The 17,500-nt window shown below is 43.1% G+C and overlaps 1 pseudogene across 1 annotated transcript in view; it reads left to right on the top strand.

Moving 5' to 3' along the window:
* Positions 1 to 17,500, top strand: part of LOC308172845 (calsyntenin-2-like) — a 205,208-nt pseudogene that overhangs the window by 78,371 nt on the left and 109,337 nt on the right. Inside the window, exons 5-7 of the transcript in view lie at positions 1,861 to 2,046; positions 7,522 to 7,779; positions 10,742 to 10,863. The product of the transcript in view is annotated as a calsyntenin-2-like (transcript). The remainder of the gene's footprint in view (positions 1 to 1,860; positions 2,047 to 7,521; positions 7,780 to 10,741; positions 10,864 to 17,500) is intronic.

Raw genomic sequence — 17,500 nt, 5'->3', positions numbered from 1 at the left:
CTGGGGAGGTCTTATGGACCGATGAATCAAAATGGATATATTTAAAATCTTCGGTTCATCACCCAGGGTTTTTGTATGCCGTCGAGTAGGTGGTAGAATGATTCCACGGTGTGTGATACCAACTGCCAAACACGAAGGAGGAAGCGCGATGGTCCGGTGCTCTTTTGTTGGATCCAGATACCCTCTGGTCTACGCCTCGTTGGTCTGGGGTAATCACCCAAAACATACCTCCAGGCTATGTCAGAACCACCTTACAAGAAAAGAACAAGATGGTATAGGCAGAAATGTGAAAGCAAAGCAACCAACCAAGTGCAACACATTGGTGGGAACAGTTGGTTGGGAAGAACGTTCTGAACCATATTTGATTTCCACTGTAGAAAGAATGCCACAAGTGTGTTCAACTGTTATACCTGCAAAAGGTGGCTAACTTTGATGAGTCAAACATGTTGATTAAATAGTGTTAAACAGAACAGTTCCATTATTTCTTTTTTTTTGTTATTATCTCCAATTGTTTATTTGTTCTATGCTTTAATTACATTCAAACATTAAACAGTGTAAATGTCAATACAAACTGGAAGAATTTAAGTGTTCTTAAACTTTTGATCAGTAGTGTGTGTATTTTATTGATAGTATAAAACTCTGAAATTGGTGGTGAAGGTCCTATCAGGCAGGCCCGGTGCCAGGGGAAATGTACTAAGACGGAACATGAGATTTCTGAGCGGGGCACTCATTATTTGAGTCAAAGAAATGAAACCAAAAGATACCAAAATATATACATTATAGTTAGCTGGCTAGTTCTTTAGGTAGGTAGGTTTATTTACACAAACTATGTCGCTGGTGGCCTGACAATACATTCAAAGTGTTCAAAGCCCGGTGCTTCGAGCCTCGTCAACAAGCTCGTTTGAATTTCCACAATTGGCATTTCTAGTAATACTATAAACACATGATGTTGTTACGAAACATTCCTTAGTGAGCATTGCGACCAGTTGTTGACTGGCCTAGCCGGCGCAGTAGGGCTAAAGTCACTCACCCCTCCTCCCCCTGTTTATCATACCTGGAACAAAGGACCTCCAACTCGTGACGTTAGAATTATAAGGTTCTATCTAAATTTTTGGTCAAATTTTTGTTTTTTACATAATCTGATCCATTAGGTGTTTATTAATGCCTGTGTGGTGTTATTTTTAAAATGTTGACATTTTTAAGTTAGTAATTAATAAAATACAAAGGTCTCATGAACTGCCTCGGATCTAACCTGCTTGGAAAGTTAGGATCTCCTCTAGCTAAATGTGACATGGACAGGTGAAATGGGCCGCATGTCAGCAATTCTCAAGTCGCACAAATGAGCGAAAAAACTAGGATCACTAAATACTTCTAATTTGGGAATTGGATTCACTGTCTCGTCTGCCGTAGGCTACTGGTAAGTGATACACGGCTTGTAAACAAACCTACGTTTTAGGACGTGTTCAAAAGCAAGGACTGTGTGATCATCTAATTATGTGTAGTTATGTGTTTGTAGCATGTTGATATTCTATCAGCATGTTGTGATGTACTAAACATGCAGTTAGATGTTCGTAGCAAAGTTCCTTCTTATCAAAGGAAGCCTTTATACTTACTGTTTGATTGGAATAAAAGCCGACAAATCATAAATAAATTCTAAATTGGAATCCATAAGCTACTATACATAGAAGATATGTTTTACACCATATTCACCCTTCGTCCTACTTTAAGTACTGCAAGCACACACTCACACTACCTCACACTCTACCATTCCAAACAGTCATATGTGTGTGTGTGTGTGTGTGTGTGTGTGTGTGTGCGTGTGTGTGTGTGTGTGTGTGTGTGTGTGTGTGTTTCTGCCAGGTTGGAACAAACGAATAGACTACGAGCCGGGCACAGGCAGCAAGCAGCTATTTCCCAAGATGCAACTGGAGACATGTGGTGGGCCGTTGTCATCGGTGAGGACCACTGTGGAGCTGCAGACCAGCCATATTGGGAAGGGCTGTGACCGGGAGACCTACTCTGAGAAGTCCCTGCAAAAGCTCTGTGGTACGTTCTCTAATGGCGCTTTTCCACTACAGGGCCGACCCGGGTCGGCCTGGGCTGGCCCTGTTCTTTTGGCTTTCTCCACTGCCAACCGAGCCGGACCAGGCCACAGTACCCGTACCATTTTTAGTTCCTGTTCGGGATGGGGAGCGAAAGTTGGGGAAAGGTACTTTTTTGCCAGGCTGCGTGTGACGTGTGACGCTGCACACCGTTGATTGGTCAATGGAAATCGTCATCCCATGTTCATAGATATGGCATACATCCTATCTCTGCAGACCTCTTATGATAAAACATTGTTCCTTAGATACTACAGTGTTATGGGCAAAAAAACAAATCAAACAAAATATGTTTTTCAACTGACCACGGATAAATAGACTAGATCATCTATCTAACCCTGGGCTATAGGATTGAGAAAATGTCATTCGAAAAAAACAAGTCAGTTTATTGATCAGTTTGATTGATTTATTGATGACAGTCAGTCGTGGTAAGCTGTGTGTTAAATGAAGGCGGCAGCAGAATGCAGACTCGGGGGCTGTGCTGCTAATGATGTGACGGAGTGGGGGCATTAGCTGGTCCAGATGCGGCTGGTCCTCAGTGACTGATGAGAGAGTCTCAGCAGTGTTTGTACTGAGAGAGGCACGGCAAACAACGGGCCGCTACCGTTCTCTGACTGCACATAGTGGGTGGGCGGGTGGGCGGGTGGTGGGTGGGGGCGGTGTTTCAGTCATTGCCTTTGACTAACGGCCTTCAACGGCTTTTCACCGCCTCATCTGCATGCATAACTCCCCTCCCCAGTTCCTGTCTATGCATGGTTTACCACTAAAGAGCCCCTTTCAAAGGCCTCCATAAACATTATCTGATACCAAATAGAATACATTGTAATTGCTTTTTTAAAGCACAATCAATTTGAGATAATGTAGGATGACGATGGTAAACAGAATGCTTAACTCCTCATTCTGTTTACTCCCAGAATCTAATTACCGCAAGTCAGAATGCCTATACAGCCATGAATGCCAGGCAAAGAAAAAACGTCATCATAATTGTGCTAAAGCTCTATTAATAGCAAAAAATTAACTGGTACATATTTCTGTTGTTTGACTAGACAGGGGAATTGTGGGGTTGCACAGTTGTTGTGCATGTCTTGTTATATTGTACTACCATGGTTCCTGTTTAGCATTGATGTCCAAATAAAAGGACATTTATTAGTGTGTTATACATGAGTAATAAGGCACTAGTTACTATGGTAAAGTGGCCCCTGGGCCCTCGTTACTAGCCAAAGTACACAGAGTGACATCTGGACACGTCCATTTGCTGACGTTAGTTTAATAGTCATTGAATTAGATCAATATCATGTGGAAATAATACACATGTTGTGTTTAGTCAGACTTAAGAATCATTAGAATACCACATTGTGTATTTTAAAGAGTGTACATATTGAATATAACATAATGACGGACATAATTGGTGTAACTGTACATAGCCTACTGTGAAAAAAGAACACAACTCTGAAGCAATTATGACATGTAATGAAATGTAATTAGACATGCAAGACTAGTAATGCAAGTCTGTACATCTGTCTATACGTTTGCTAAAATAAAAAATAAATTAAATGGAAACTAACTATTATGGCTTGAGAAAAACAAATGTAGACCCAATAAGCCCGCGTTTCAACATGCAGGTGTGATGGAGGGTCCGTTCCTCTCAGACGGGATGCTATGTTATCGCTTTGATCATGCATATAACTGTTATTCAGTGGCGGGCGGTGCATTTCACACCTAGGCCTTCAGTGATGTCCTACCTGAATTATTCCACCTCTTAATACCATCATTATGACGCCATGGCTCTAGAAACTATACATTTAGACAGAAACGCAGTATAACCGGGCGTTGCCATTGTTATTATAGCGGCACCTTGTCTGGGTGTATTCAATTCATTGCATGAAAACGAAAGCGTCAGTTATTTCCCGAACTTTTCGGTCTGTCGATCTCGATAGGAGAACCGTTTCGACGTTCCATTTAAGGATGGTTATCTTCCTCGTGTTCATACGGTCACGGGGGTGTGTCGTTTTCCATGGTAGCAGCCCGGGAAGTGGTTAGAAGATCGCATTGAAGCCCCACTTACTCACACAACTGAGCCAGGCAACACAACACACATATCTCTATGGACCCCAGGGTCGCTCCGTATGTCTACATCTCTTGCAGAAAACATTAAATCCTTTGTACTCACCAAAACAACTGATTATTTGAACACAAAATCCATCCTCCTTTCTTTCCTCAAGAAGACTTCAATGACTCTGTTGTACAGTTGATCAGTTCCACCAATAAGTCCTTTTACATGGATATCGTCGCTAACGTCGGGGTTCGGCTTGTAGAACAACACCTTCCATCTACACAAATTAGCGAGATCAAGTTTCAGTGTGTTAGCTCCGCCTCCCAATAGTTTGTATCCAATCAAAAGACGTGATCAGGTGCTCCGCCATCCAGAAGGCCCCTTCGTCGGATTTGCTTGGATTTGCTGCCAACTCGAGATCTGACCACGGCACGCCACAGCTCTTTTCTCGCTCACTTTAAATTACAATCTGTACTCGCGCCACTGTTGAATCTGCAGGCGGGCAGATTTCTTGGTACCCTGGCAACACATTATGGCTGAATTTGATTGGATAAAAGCTAAAGGCCAGCCCTCCAAATGTCTGGAAGCAGCGCAACCAAGAGGAAAGCTATGAAATGAAGAGAATAGACTACGGGAATAATTTAATACATATTTGTAGAAAAAAAATATAAAAATTAAATGTATATTCTGATGATGTTTAGGCCAGCAGAGAAGGCCTTGCTGGCCCTGACGGCACACCACTGCTGTTATTGTCTATCTGCTTTGTCGGCGATATCGCCATTACTGGTCATGGTTCTGTCTCGCCACCAGTGGGCGGCAGAGATCGCCCCCAGAGACTAATGGACTACAAGTGGATTTTCTACAGGTGGAAGTGATTAACACTTTAACACTAGAACAGCCGTGCCCTTTTTACCTACTAAAAGAGCCGCCTCGGGGGTCACATGACCTCCCTCTTTACAATGCTCAAGCTGCTATTTACACACAACGACCACTAGTTGGCCGCTTGTAAATTAACCTGCTTCCTACACAGAAAAAAGGCAAAATTAAGCTTTATATTAGCTTATCCTGATGTGATTTTGAAAATGTAAGGCTACTGGGTGGTAGAACACACATATCTAGGAAAAGTCATGAAAGGAGGGTCCTGAAATTTGATCGAGTGCAAAGATATAAAATGTTTCTTTACTCACAGGGGTCAAATAACCCCTCATGGCTGATCGAGAGGTGTGTTTTCTGTATTATTTGTATTTGCTTGGGAAACGCCTACCTGTGCTCTAGCTTGTTGAGCTCTTCTCTAGTTTGTTTTGTCATTATCTCAAGTGTTCCTTTGTTAGCCTAGACCTTGATCATGCCTTATCTCTGCACCTGGGTCCTATCCAACACAACAACCACAGCAAGCAAAGACCCCAACATGGACCCAGCGGAGATCGACTGGCTATGGAGCGTTGTTGTTTCCCCACCAAGGAGTACTGCTGGAGCGACAACAAGAACAACTCTCCCAAATAACAGAGGCACTCCGGGCACTTGCCCACTCTCTCCCAGCGCCACTCTGTTGGCGGAGATCCCCCAGTGAACCAGCTCCATGAACCCGAGCATTCCGATCCCAGTGAGCCAGTCTACTGGTTTCCAAGCCCCCCAAGTTAAGCCCTGATGAGCCCACAGGAAGGAGACTGGCGCATGGCGGCAGCAAGGCTGCTGTCTTTACAGTGGAAGCCTTGGGCATTTCCATTCGACATATCCAGAACTGCCCGGGAGGACGTGGACCAATCAGGACAAAGGGAGACCCTGACAAGCTGTGCATTGAATTCCAGCCTAAGCCTAAGCCCAAGCCACAAACCAGCTACCAGACCCAGAGAGTGGTTTTGGCCCTCGTAACCCTTGCGGTAACGTGCGGTTCAGCCAGAGGCCCCAGACAGACTTCCAGCCCGAAGCTCCACACCGAAGCCTAGACCGGTGTCCAGCCCCGAGCCCCAGGCCCTGGTCATTAATGTTTCCAGTGATGTGATTTTTAAACGCTATTATGTTAAAAAAACAAAACACATTTAGGAAAAGTCATGGAAGGGGACATTTATTATAAAGCGTCACATAGTGCCCTTGGACCTCTGTAGTGATGACTACTATTAACACTAACAGCCATGAGGCGTCATTTGACCCTGTGAGAGAAAAAAAAAGGTATATCTTTGCACTCGATCAAATTTCAGGACCCTCCTTTCATGATTTTTCCTAGATATGTGCGTTCTACCACCCAGTATCCTTACATTTTCAAAACCACCTCAGGATAATCTAATATAAAGCTATTTTGCAGTTTTTCTGTGTAGGAAGCAGGCTAATTTACAAGCGGACAACTAGTGGCCGTTGTGTGTAAATAGCAGCTTTCCATTGTAAAGACTATGGTCATTTGACCCCCGAGGCAGCTCTTATAGTAGGTGAAAAAGACACGGCTGTTCTAGTGTTAAAGAGGGTGTAAGTCAGTGAGGACACACTTTACTTCTAAGTTATGTTCTCTCTTCAGAAGAGAGCACGCTGACAAGGCAAGGATAATGTTTGTCAAGGAGATACTGACAAAGGTAGAAATCTTTTAAGAGAAAAATCATGTCAAGATAAGGGAAGTGTAGAGAATGATGGAGTGGGCATGGAAAACACAGACAGGGAGAGAGAGGGAGGGGGGGGGGGGTGTGCTTGCACAAAAAGCACTATAATCTCTAATCTTCCTGCTTGTCCAAATGGCTAATGTTAGCCTGGCCTGACTAATAGTTAATCATGCAGATCCTCCATATACTCAGAACAGTATACCTGAGCCCCCAGAGAGTGGGATATAGAGAGAGGGGGAGGAGAGAGGGGGAGGAGAGAGGGAAAGAAAGGGAGAGGATAAATCGATTTTATCTGAGGTGTGACAGATAGGTTTGTTTTTCCTGTGAAAGGATCACAAAACAGCGTCGTCTTCCATCCACGGCTTGTTTGATGTGGTTGTCTTGTGTGGGGGAATTATCACTTGTTCTTCACCCTAAGACAAGCATTACAGACGTCTTCTATCTCCCTCTCTTACCATGGTATTCAATCTACACCATTGCCGCCCATGTCTCAGTTTCCACAGAGTTAGTATTGATGTTAGCAGTACATGCCGTATGCAATGCATGCTTTATTATGACTCATATGATATCATTGCCTTACGAGAGTCCGTTTTATTTGCCATGAATCAATACCCGTGTCCACTATCAATCTATGCCCCATTGATTAAATATTAAGCTCGCCATCTGGTATACTCATAACTGAACAAAGCCAAGATTAGTCTCTACCAGCCTGTGTCCGTGTTGATTAGTATTGACAATCTGTTGTTGTGCTCTCTAACTCTTCCCAATGGCCATTACCCAGGGGCCTCTTCGGGCAGCACCGACCTCCTCCCCGCCCCCAGCGCCTCCACCAATTGGACGTCGTCTCTGATAACAGACAGCGGACGGGACAGCGACCTGATCTTCCGGTTCGACGGGCGGCAGGCGGCGAAAATACCGGACCAGGTGGTACCGCAGAACCTGACGGACCAGTTCACCATCGCTACGTGGATGAAGCACGGGCCCAGTCCCGGACTGAGGGCGGAGAAAGAGACCCTCCTCTGCAACTCAGACAAGACCGGTGAGGAAAGCGGTGGGACACTTCGTGAGCTTAGAATGATAAGGTTCTATCTCCGTTTAGAATGATATGGTTCTATCTCCGTTTAGAATTATAAGGTTCTATCTAAATTTTTGGTCAAAATTGAGTTTTTTACATAATCTGATCCATTAGGTGTTTATTAATGCCTGTGTGGTGTTCTTTTTAAAATGTTGAAATGTTTTTGTTAGTAATTCATAAAATACTAAGGTTCCTCCTCACAAAACATAATGGAATGTAAAAACTTTGACGCTCAATATCTCTGAACTACCCTAAACGGAGATAGAACCTTATCATTCTAAGCTCACGACTTGGAGGAGGGGGTGGGAGAGTGTATAATAAGTATATAATAAGAGATAATCATTTGCCAATCGATTGTTGGAATTGTGTATCTTTTGCTCTAGGCACAGGTTCAGCCATAGTCGGCGCCACCAGGAGCAATTAGGGGTTTTGCATAAGGGCACATGCAGCTCCCTCCTGAGGCTAGGATTAAACCAGCGACCTTCCGATTGCTAGACGGCCTCTCTAACCTCTGGGCTACCGCCCTCCCCAATACACCAGTATTCTGTCTATAAAATTTCTAGCACAGATAAATCAGATTGTGAGTTTACATTCAGACTAATATCAGGCTTATCCATGTTAAATGGACTGACTTATATAGCACCTTATTCCAAAGCGCTTTTACAATCTCATTCACACACACATTCACAAACCAATGGCGGCAAGCTACCATGCAAGGTGCCGGCCTGCTCATTGTGAGAAATTTGGGGTCCAGTGTCATGCCCAAGGACACCTCGACATGTGGCCAGCCGGGGTTCGACGCCGGCTCTACCTCCTGCGCCACAACTGCCCAATGTTGTTGTTGCATGTGAACATAAGACATTAAATGGGAGAACCTGGTCACGATTATGCTGTGCTGTATCAACAGAATCTTTATCTAGCGCACAACATCCCATTAATGCACATATGAAGAATGACAATAGAGTATCAACAAATTAACCAATTTAACAGTTTCAAAGCAAAACATGACACATTTTAAGTCCATAATTATAACATGTGTCAACACGGGAGAGTACCTCAAAGTGCATCTTGTGGTCCTTCTCCGTAACCCTCTAGTCCCCGATAGAATTCTAGAATACTACAGTTGATTACTGAGAATTACATGTTAAATTACAATTTGATCATATTCTAAACAAATGGGTAAGGCTATAGAACAAAGGAATTTGGACCGTTACAAGTTTGTTTAATTTTTTTTTAAAACACAATTTGTAGAATGATGTACTGTATATGTACAGTATTTATATACAGTTGGGGAAATAAGTATTCAACACATCAACAATTTTTTCATTCAACATATTTTCATTGCAGTTATTCACATGAAACTGAGACCAGACATTGGTATTAACACAATAAAACTACACAGCTAATGAAAAAGAAAAGACACTCCAATCAATAAAAATGTTATGTGCAATAAAGGGGAATTACCCAGGGAATAAGAACACACCAACTGAAATGTATTTAATACTTGGAGGAAAAACCTTTGTTTCCAATGAAAACTTCAAGACGCTTCCTGGATGTTCCTGGATTCTGGCCCATTCTTCAACACATAGTCTTTAAATATTGAAGATTCCAGGGGGTTCCCACTGGTGAATCTTGATCTTCAGTTCAATCCACAAATGTTTTAAGTTCAAGTTTCAAGTTTCAAGTTTATTGTTGCTCCCTTTTTGGCTAGGTCTTGCTATTGACAGGGAAGTTGAAAGTCGTCCGTACCAAAACATATTTAAAATTACACACAAGTCACAAAGTTCAGGTAACCTCCTCATCAAAACTATGTGGTGAGAAATCGCTGCAACTCGAGATCTTACAGCTTTGTGAGCACCACTATACGGTACTCTCTGCCCCCCAAAACAGCTATCCCTGTCCAGCTGTGATGAAGAGGCAGGTCCCGCTAGATAGCAACCCTGAGGGGGTCTTTCCTTATGATATCTGACGCTTAGGCTAAATGGACTGCACTTATATAGCGCCTTTATCCAAAGCGCTTTACAATGGCCTCTCATTCACCCACACATTCACACACCAATGGTGGCAAGCTACCATGCAAGGCGCTGGCCCGCCCACTGGGAGCAATTTGGGGTTCAGTGTCTTGCCCAAGGACACTTGGGACATGTGGCCAGCCGGGGCTCGAACCGCCGATCTGCCAACCTTTCGATCATTAGACGGCGGCTCTACCTCCTGCGCCACAGCCCCCCCAGGCCCCCCCAGGCTATCTATCCACAAACGTTCACTCACAATGTCATCATTACTTTCCCATGGGGAACGAGACAGTATCAGTCTCCCTCTTGTTGATGTCGTAGCGTCGTCAGGCTGCTCCCTCAAAGCTGAACAGACAAGGGCGCTTTGGTGCAGACATCTTTGTGACTACAGTGTTAGAACTGAGAACATTTTAGAAAATGTCTAATGACCACATGAACATTTTTCGTTTCCGGGTTTTACTGTGACAGTCTTAAATGTACAATGTACTATTGTTAGTCAGTTAATTTCCAGTTTTCTATACATAATAATAGGGTTAGAAAATCAAGGCCGTCCAAATATAGAACGGGCATTGACGGCCGCTCTATGGCTTAGAGAGTTGAATACCATTCCCAACAATAGGACACGGGTGTGAGACACACTACAATCGCAAAGGAATTGACGAGGCATGGTGTGTAAATAGGTATCCATTCACACTCGGATCAAAAGATCACTTGTCTTTCTCACCAAATCCATCTACAGACCCTAACAAACCTCACCCAGACGTATATCAGTCACAGAATACACCAATGCCAATTAGGGAGGCAGCGGGTACCATTTCTATAGTCTTTGGTAGGACTCTGCCAGATACTGTACATTCAGATACATGCAATTAATTCTTTTTGTGTCCACCTCTCCTCCTCCTTCTCCTCTGTAGAGATGAATCGGCATCACTATTCCCTCTACGTTCATAACTGCCGACTGGTCTTCCTGCTCCGGAGAGACTTCACACAGATGGACACGTTCAGACCAGCTGAATTCCACTGGAAGCTGGAGCAGGTCTGTTAGTGAGCTCAGTGTGTGTGTGTGTGTGTGTGTGTGTGTGTGTGTGTGTGTGTGTGCGTGTGTGCGTGTGTGCGTGTGTGCGTGTGTGCGTGTGTGTGTGTGTGTGTGTGTGTGTGTGAATCAGAATGTAGGTTGGGTTTCCCAGGCTAATCGACTTCTCCAGAAACTACCATCGTACCTTACCTACTTTTGAATTGGAGGGTCACAAATGATCACACAAGATGATTTAGCTAGTAGTTGAAAATTATAGCTGTTTTAGCAGGTCTTTTATTGTGCAATTCCTATCTATAGCTTTTGCCTGTTATCCACATTGCTTTTTAATGTAGGTTGTGTTTATGTCTTAAGGGGTTTGTATATTTCAGTGTTTACCCCGCTGCTTTCAGTTTGTTGAAATATTGTGTGATTTTGTCTTGTCTTGGATGTTTATTTTGTCTACAGGGCTTTTCTGTAAAAGAGACCAATGTCTCAGTAAGATCTCCCTGTTTTAAAAAATGGATAAATAAATGTTTGATTGAAAAGCAATTCTCTTATACGGCAGCACGCGAGAAGAAGCGGAGGAATATTTGACATGAATAAGTGCGAGTAGGTTTTGTTAATGCAACCTATGGATTCTATAATAAAGTTAGGAATTGCAATGCGACATAGGTTCAAGGATTTGGTGTTTCATTGGGATTGTGACTGGATAGAAAAGTAGACAGAGAAGATATGTTTTTCTCTCCCATGCATTGTGCATAGTGCCCTTCAAATTGATTTTTTGATAGGATATTTGTTATGCCACGGTCACCTGAATGCCATGGAGTTGAACACAACTTACAGCTATTATTAGTTATACAGTAGGACTACTTTCTTTATTATTTACATGTGTGGAGGGAGGCTCCTGCTGTCGAGCTTGTTAGTAGCCTTGACAACTGATGGTTCTCCAGCCTAATGGCCTGTCCGTAGCGTGAGGCGGCCTGATGTACAAGTACACCCCCTGGACATGATGCTACTATCGCAGGATCTTACCCCCAATCCATCCCTTAACGCTGAGCGCCAATTAGGGAGGCAGCGGGTACCATTTTTATAGTCTTTGGTACGACCCTGCCGGGGATCGAACTCACAACCTCCCGATCTCAGGGTGGACACTCTAACCGCAAGGCCACTGAGCTGGTAGAGCTTTGAGTCATCTTAAATCCGACAGGACTAGATGAATAATAATGAATTTCCAATAATGAATATGGACAGAAACAATCAGTGCAGCTGCCTGACTGAGATATTGGACCATGGCTAGCCCTAACCCTCCCTTCTGCAATACATAGCCTAATCCTAACAACACCAGCGGTAACTGTTTAAGAAATAGGGCAGGATAAAGAATGGAGAGAATTATAAAAAGGAGGAGAAATAATGTACTCCATTAGTGGCGTTAGTCTTGTGGTTAAACTATAGGCCAGCTGCCGGTCACTCTAACTGCGTGAAGTTTGATAAGCACGTCGTTTTGGAAAAGGAATCTGTTCTGTAGCCTACTCTTATCAAATGACTTTGATAAAGGAGACGAACGTGATTGTTGCAAGAATAACACCTCTGCGTAGTGTGACAATAAATTACAGCCTTTGTTACAGGAGTAATTTTGCTTAATTTATTTAAATTAACTTTGGGGAAGCTCAGCGTCCCCTATCTTATGGATGCTATGTCCTTGATTGCAGCGTAGCCTTTCTCAAAACCCTAACCCCCTGAAAACCAAATAGGCCTATTGTCCAGACACTCTCGCTCCCTCTCTGCAATGCATGTAATCTTAAATTAGAAATGACCATCCATTCTATAGGAGCCAAATTACGTAGGTAAGCGAGATTAAGAGCAATGTTGGTAGTGTGGTACCTACACGGTACTATACAATGATAACACAGGTATATGTAGAACTTACTAATGCTATTCATGGAGTCCCTTCTTGGAGGGCATTTCTGTACTTCGTGAGTTTAGAATTATAAGGTTCTATCTCCGTTTAGGGTAGTTCAGAGATATTGAGTGTCAAAGTTTTTACATTCCATTATGTTTTGTGAGATGGAACCTTTGTATTTTATTAATTACTAACTAAAAAAATTCAACATTTTAAAAATAACACCACACAGGCATTAATAAACACCTAATGGATCAGATTATGTAAAAAACTAAATTTTGACCAAAAAATGGAGGTAGAACCTTATAATTCTAACGTCATGACTTGTTTGTCTTGTCCCCTCAGGGATGGAGGGCTGTTTAAGGTGACACTCTGACCTTACTGAGGCCCAACAGAGGTAGAGCTGGCTAGACTGCAGCCAGAGTGAATTATCGTGCCAAGGCTAGAGGCAGAAATATGTGTGTGCGTGCGTGTGTGCGTGCGTGCGTGCGTGTGTGAGCATGTGTGTGTGTGCGTGTGATTCAGAGCCTGTGTTTCCTGTACCTCAGTGTGTGTGTGGGTGTGACAGCCTCTCCCTGTCGCCTAAGGAGGTTAAGTTTGTCTCAAGGTCAGCCGGGTCACCATAGCTGTCAGACTCCAAACTCCTAAAGTAGCACTCTGATTGGACAAGAGCACAGCTGAGCCCAGGCCAGCGAGAGCGAGGTAGTGTGGGGGAGGCTGGGTGATTTGAGAGGACGGATTGTTGGCTGCGTTCGGAGGAGGACAAGGGGTCAGAGCTTGACCCTCTGACTGGTGGTTGGTATCTTATGAGTGTATCTAGAGGGTTTCTGGGAATTATTACAGAACATAGACAAGAATAGGCAGCCTGTCTCCTTGTGTTTTTCGCAACTTGACTTATTCTTAGATGTTTGCAGTTTGCTTTTTGTTCTTGTGTTGAGTTCTGTTGAGTTCAACGTGAGAGGCCTTGGTGGGGGTCAGGGATGCGCAAAAGGAGGAACGGGGGAGATGGAGTAGTGAGCTGCGTGGTGGGCTGGAGTAGTGGATGGCTCATGTTAGAGAATTTATCAAAAAGTTCCTTTAGCCTGGGGTTGTTAGTGTGTTGATTCTGCCCAAGCAAAGTCTGACTCAGTGACTCTTGTGAGTTTTCAGTCTTTTTTCTTTTTATTCAACAATAAGAACAATAATACAACAATTCAACATCAACAAAAACAACCAAAAGAAAAACATTAAAAGGAAAAGAAAAAGCTACTGCTGTCATGTCTCAAGTCTGTGTCAATTGCCATAGAGTCCACTTCATCCATTTGTTGTCCATTTGTGGTCCTAAAAGTCGTAGTCTGTGAGTCAGTCTTTCCATAACATGGATTTCCCCCACTGATGAGTTTTTAGTCTTAAAGGTAAATGAATGTTTTAGTAAATGTCTTAGTAGGCATATTATTCCACCATACTCATTTACTCTTTTATTTTATTTGACTTTCTTTACCACCGGCCCATATCTTTCTTTACCACCGGCCCCACAGTCCGACCGTCCCACCGTCACCGTTCTCCTGGTGCTTACAGATGGCCATGTCCCTTACTGGTGGGGGATGGCAATAGTGGACATTATTTAACATAAAAATACATATATATGAAAGAATCATTGTCGAGTATATGAACCTGTTGAGTGCGTTGCGATGCGCAGAGCTCTAATGATCAGAGGGGGCTATCATGCGTGGGGGGTAGCTATACATTCCCTCCAATCTCTATGTCTCTCTCTCTCTCTCTCTCATCTTCTTGTAATGATAGAGGTAGTATTGTAAACCTTATTGGATAATAATAATAATAATTCATTCAATTTATATAGCGCTTTTCCGAGGCTCAAAGACGCTGACAATATGGGAGAAACGGAAAACACAGAAACAACAAGCAACAGATAACATGGGCACATAGAACACAGAGTTAACGAATGGAGGGGGGGGGGGGGGGGTAGGGACAGGGGAGATGGTTAGGGGGTAGGGGAGGCTGTAAGCATGGGAGAACAGGTAGGTTTTGAGGTGGGATTTAAAGGTGAGGAGTGAGGGTGAGTCTCTGAGTGGTTGAGGGAGAGAGTTCCAGAGGCGGGGTGCAGCTTGTGAAAAGGCACGGTGACCGAAGCCTTTGAGTTTTGAGGGTGGGACAGTGAGGGGAACAATGTATGAGGATCGGAAGGGTACGGGTAGGGCGGTGGGGGAGAAGGAGGTCAGTCAGGTAAGGGGGGGCCAGGCTATGGAGGGCTTCGTATGTGAGGATGAGCAAACCTTCATTAAGTCTGGTATTCCCCCGCCTCCACCCCCCCTCCCAAACACACACACACACACACACACACACACACACACACCTTCTCTCTCTCTCTCTCTCTCTCTCTCTCTCTCTCTCTCTTTCTGACTTAATAATTAATGTTCTCCCATAATCTAATCATTCCTTATTTTCTGGAAGCCTACAATATACTCTATGAAGACAAGAAAGATTCTTCAAAATATGAAGTAATGCTGCAGTGAATATACTAGGGCCTTTTCTTATGCTGAGGAGTAACCTAGGTAGCGGTTCAGTGTGAGGTAGATCTTGTTGTCTGTCAATACAGTAATACAATACAGACCATAAGGCCCTGGCCACATCTAACTGTGTTATCCGTTAACTATGGATTGAGTTGCAAGGTTGCAACGTTGATAGCTAGGTTGTTTCAAAAGTTGTGACGTTAGAATGATACGGTTCTATCTAAATTTTTGTCAAAATTGAGTTTTTTACATAATCTGATCCATTAGGTGTTTATTAATGCCTGTGTGGTGTTATTTTTAAAATGTTGACATTTTTGAGTTAGTAATTCATAAAATACAAAGGTTCCATCTCACAAAACATAATGGAATGTAAAAACTTTGACGCTCAATATCTCTGAACTACCCTAAACGGAGATAGAACCTTGTCATTCTAAACGCACGAAGTCACACCTGAATTCCACGAATCAGTGATTTCATATGTATACATTTGTATCCGTTTGCTGGTATGTAAAACACCAGTTTGGAGTGGCCAGGGCATAATAGGTTGATGTTAGCATGCATGAAGGGAAGAAGAGAATAATGAAATAACAATTCCCATGGCGGGTAGCATAGATGGAAAAGAACGCTCCACTGTGAGTTGAAATAAGGCATCCATAGTGACATCATTACCTGGGGCAATTCCATGACAGCCCAGAGGGCTTTAAAAAACACAGGAGACTTCTCTATTGCTAACAGACACAATGGAGAGTTATGAATTACCAACATAATTTGTATTTAAATGGCTCCATAGGAGACAAAGTGTGTTTGTTCACTTTGGTCAGTGACACTCTAATGAATGAATGAATGAATGAATGAATGAATGGACTTTATTGTCATTGCTACAGTACAGGTACCAAACAACGAAATTTAGGAGGGGTGGCTCCCCTGGTGTTAGGAAAGGAAAAAAAAAAACTTTTAGAAAAAGAATAAAATCACAAGAAGGTAAGGAGCTGGTTTACATAAATAAAGGCTATGTACACAATCCACTGTACTATACTGCACAGATAGTCAACTAGGGTTGTCATATTGCACAAAAGTATTTTTTCACGTTATTTAAAGTGTCACAGTTTGCAGGCTTGAAATGTACATGTTTGTGCCTCAGCACTAGCTGCCATACAATCCGTCCAGACTGTCCTGGGCCCAGAACTTAGGCCTTTGCTGTGTTCAGGGCCTTGACGGCCCTGTGGTAGAAGCAGTTCTTAAGTCTGTTTGTCTTAGCGGCCGGGGTCCTGTACCTCCTTTTTCGAGGCATGCTGGAGGGCTATCAGAGGGCTAGAGTGAAAGTCTGAACAATCCTGTGTGTGTGTGTGTGTGTGTGTGTGTGTGTGTGTGTGTGTGTGTGTGAAAAGCACATTTTTGTATGTTTCATATATACTGTAGGACATTCCAACACTCTCACCTTTTCTTTGATACTTTGATTTTGACCAAAAAGGCTATACTTCCTAAGGCTATAGACAAAAAGGCTATACTTCCTAAGGCTATAGACCAAAAGGCTATCTCCCATAAGACCTTAGACTTTAGCCCTTTTCGGAGTTTAGCCTTGGCCTTAGGGAGTATAACCTTTTTTTCTATTGCTTTACAGAGAGTAGCCTTTTTGTTTAAGGCCTTAAGGAGTATAGCCTTTTCAACAAAAGTCTTGGGGAGTATTGCCTTTTTGTCTATGGCCTTAGGAAGTATTTTCGTGCTAGGGAGTATGGCAGTTTGATCTCACACTTGAGGATGTATAGCAAACCCTGTAAGCCTGGATTTCAGTGTCATAAAGATTTGTTTAATTGTTTTTCAATTAAACTCATGGATGGTATCGTGTCTCAGGGCTCTTTGGATCATTGAAATCAATCTCAGACACCTGTGATAATTAGTTTGCCAGGTGAGCCCAATCAAAGGAAAGCTACTTAAGGAGTTAACGTTCCACATTATTAAGCAGGCCGCAGGTTTCAAGCAATATGGGAAAGAAAAAGCTCAGCACCAGCTCAGCATCATTTCCTTCTATTCCCTTTCTCTATTCCCTTTCCCTATTCCCTTTCTCTTTCCTCCACGTAGTTTTGGGGCGTTCACATTGAGCTTTCCCCCCACCTAACGGCTGTTTTATTCCCTTCTTGGTGCCTCAGAATGTCACCAATCCACTTCCGCCTTCCTTTGGTTATCATCCATAGATTCCTGTCCTGTGTATTCCAGTAATTGTTTGTTTGAAATGGTTTGTGGTCCGAAA

The sequence above is a fragment of the Nansenia antarctica genome (genome assembly GCF_963989245.1).
Source record: "Nansenia antarctica genome assembly, chromosome: 17".
Classification (NCBI taxonomy): domain Eukaryota; kingdom Metazoa; phylum Chordata; class Actinopteri; order Argentiniformes; family Microstomatidae; genus Nansenia; species Nansenia antarctica.
The sequence above is the reverse complement of the archived record's forward strand: the minus strand, read 5'-3'. Positions and strand labels throughout refer to the sequence as shown.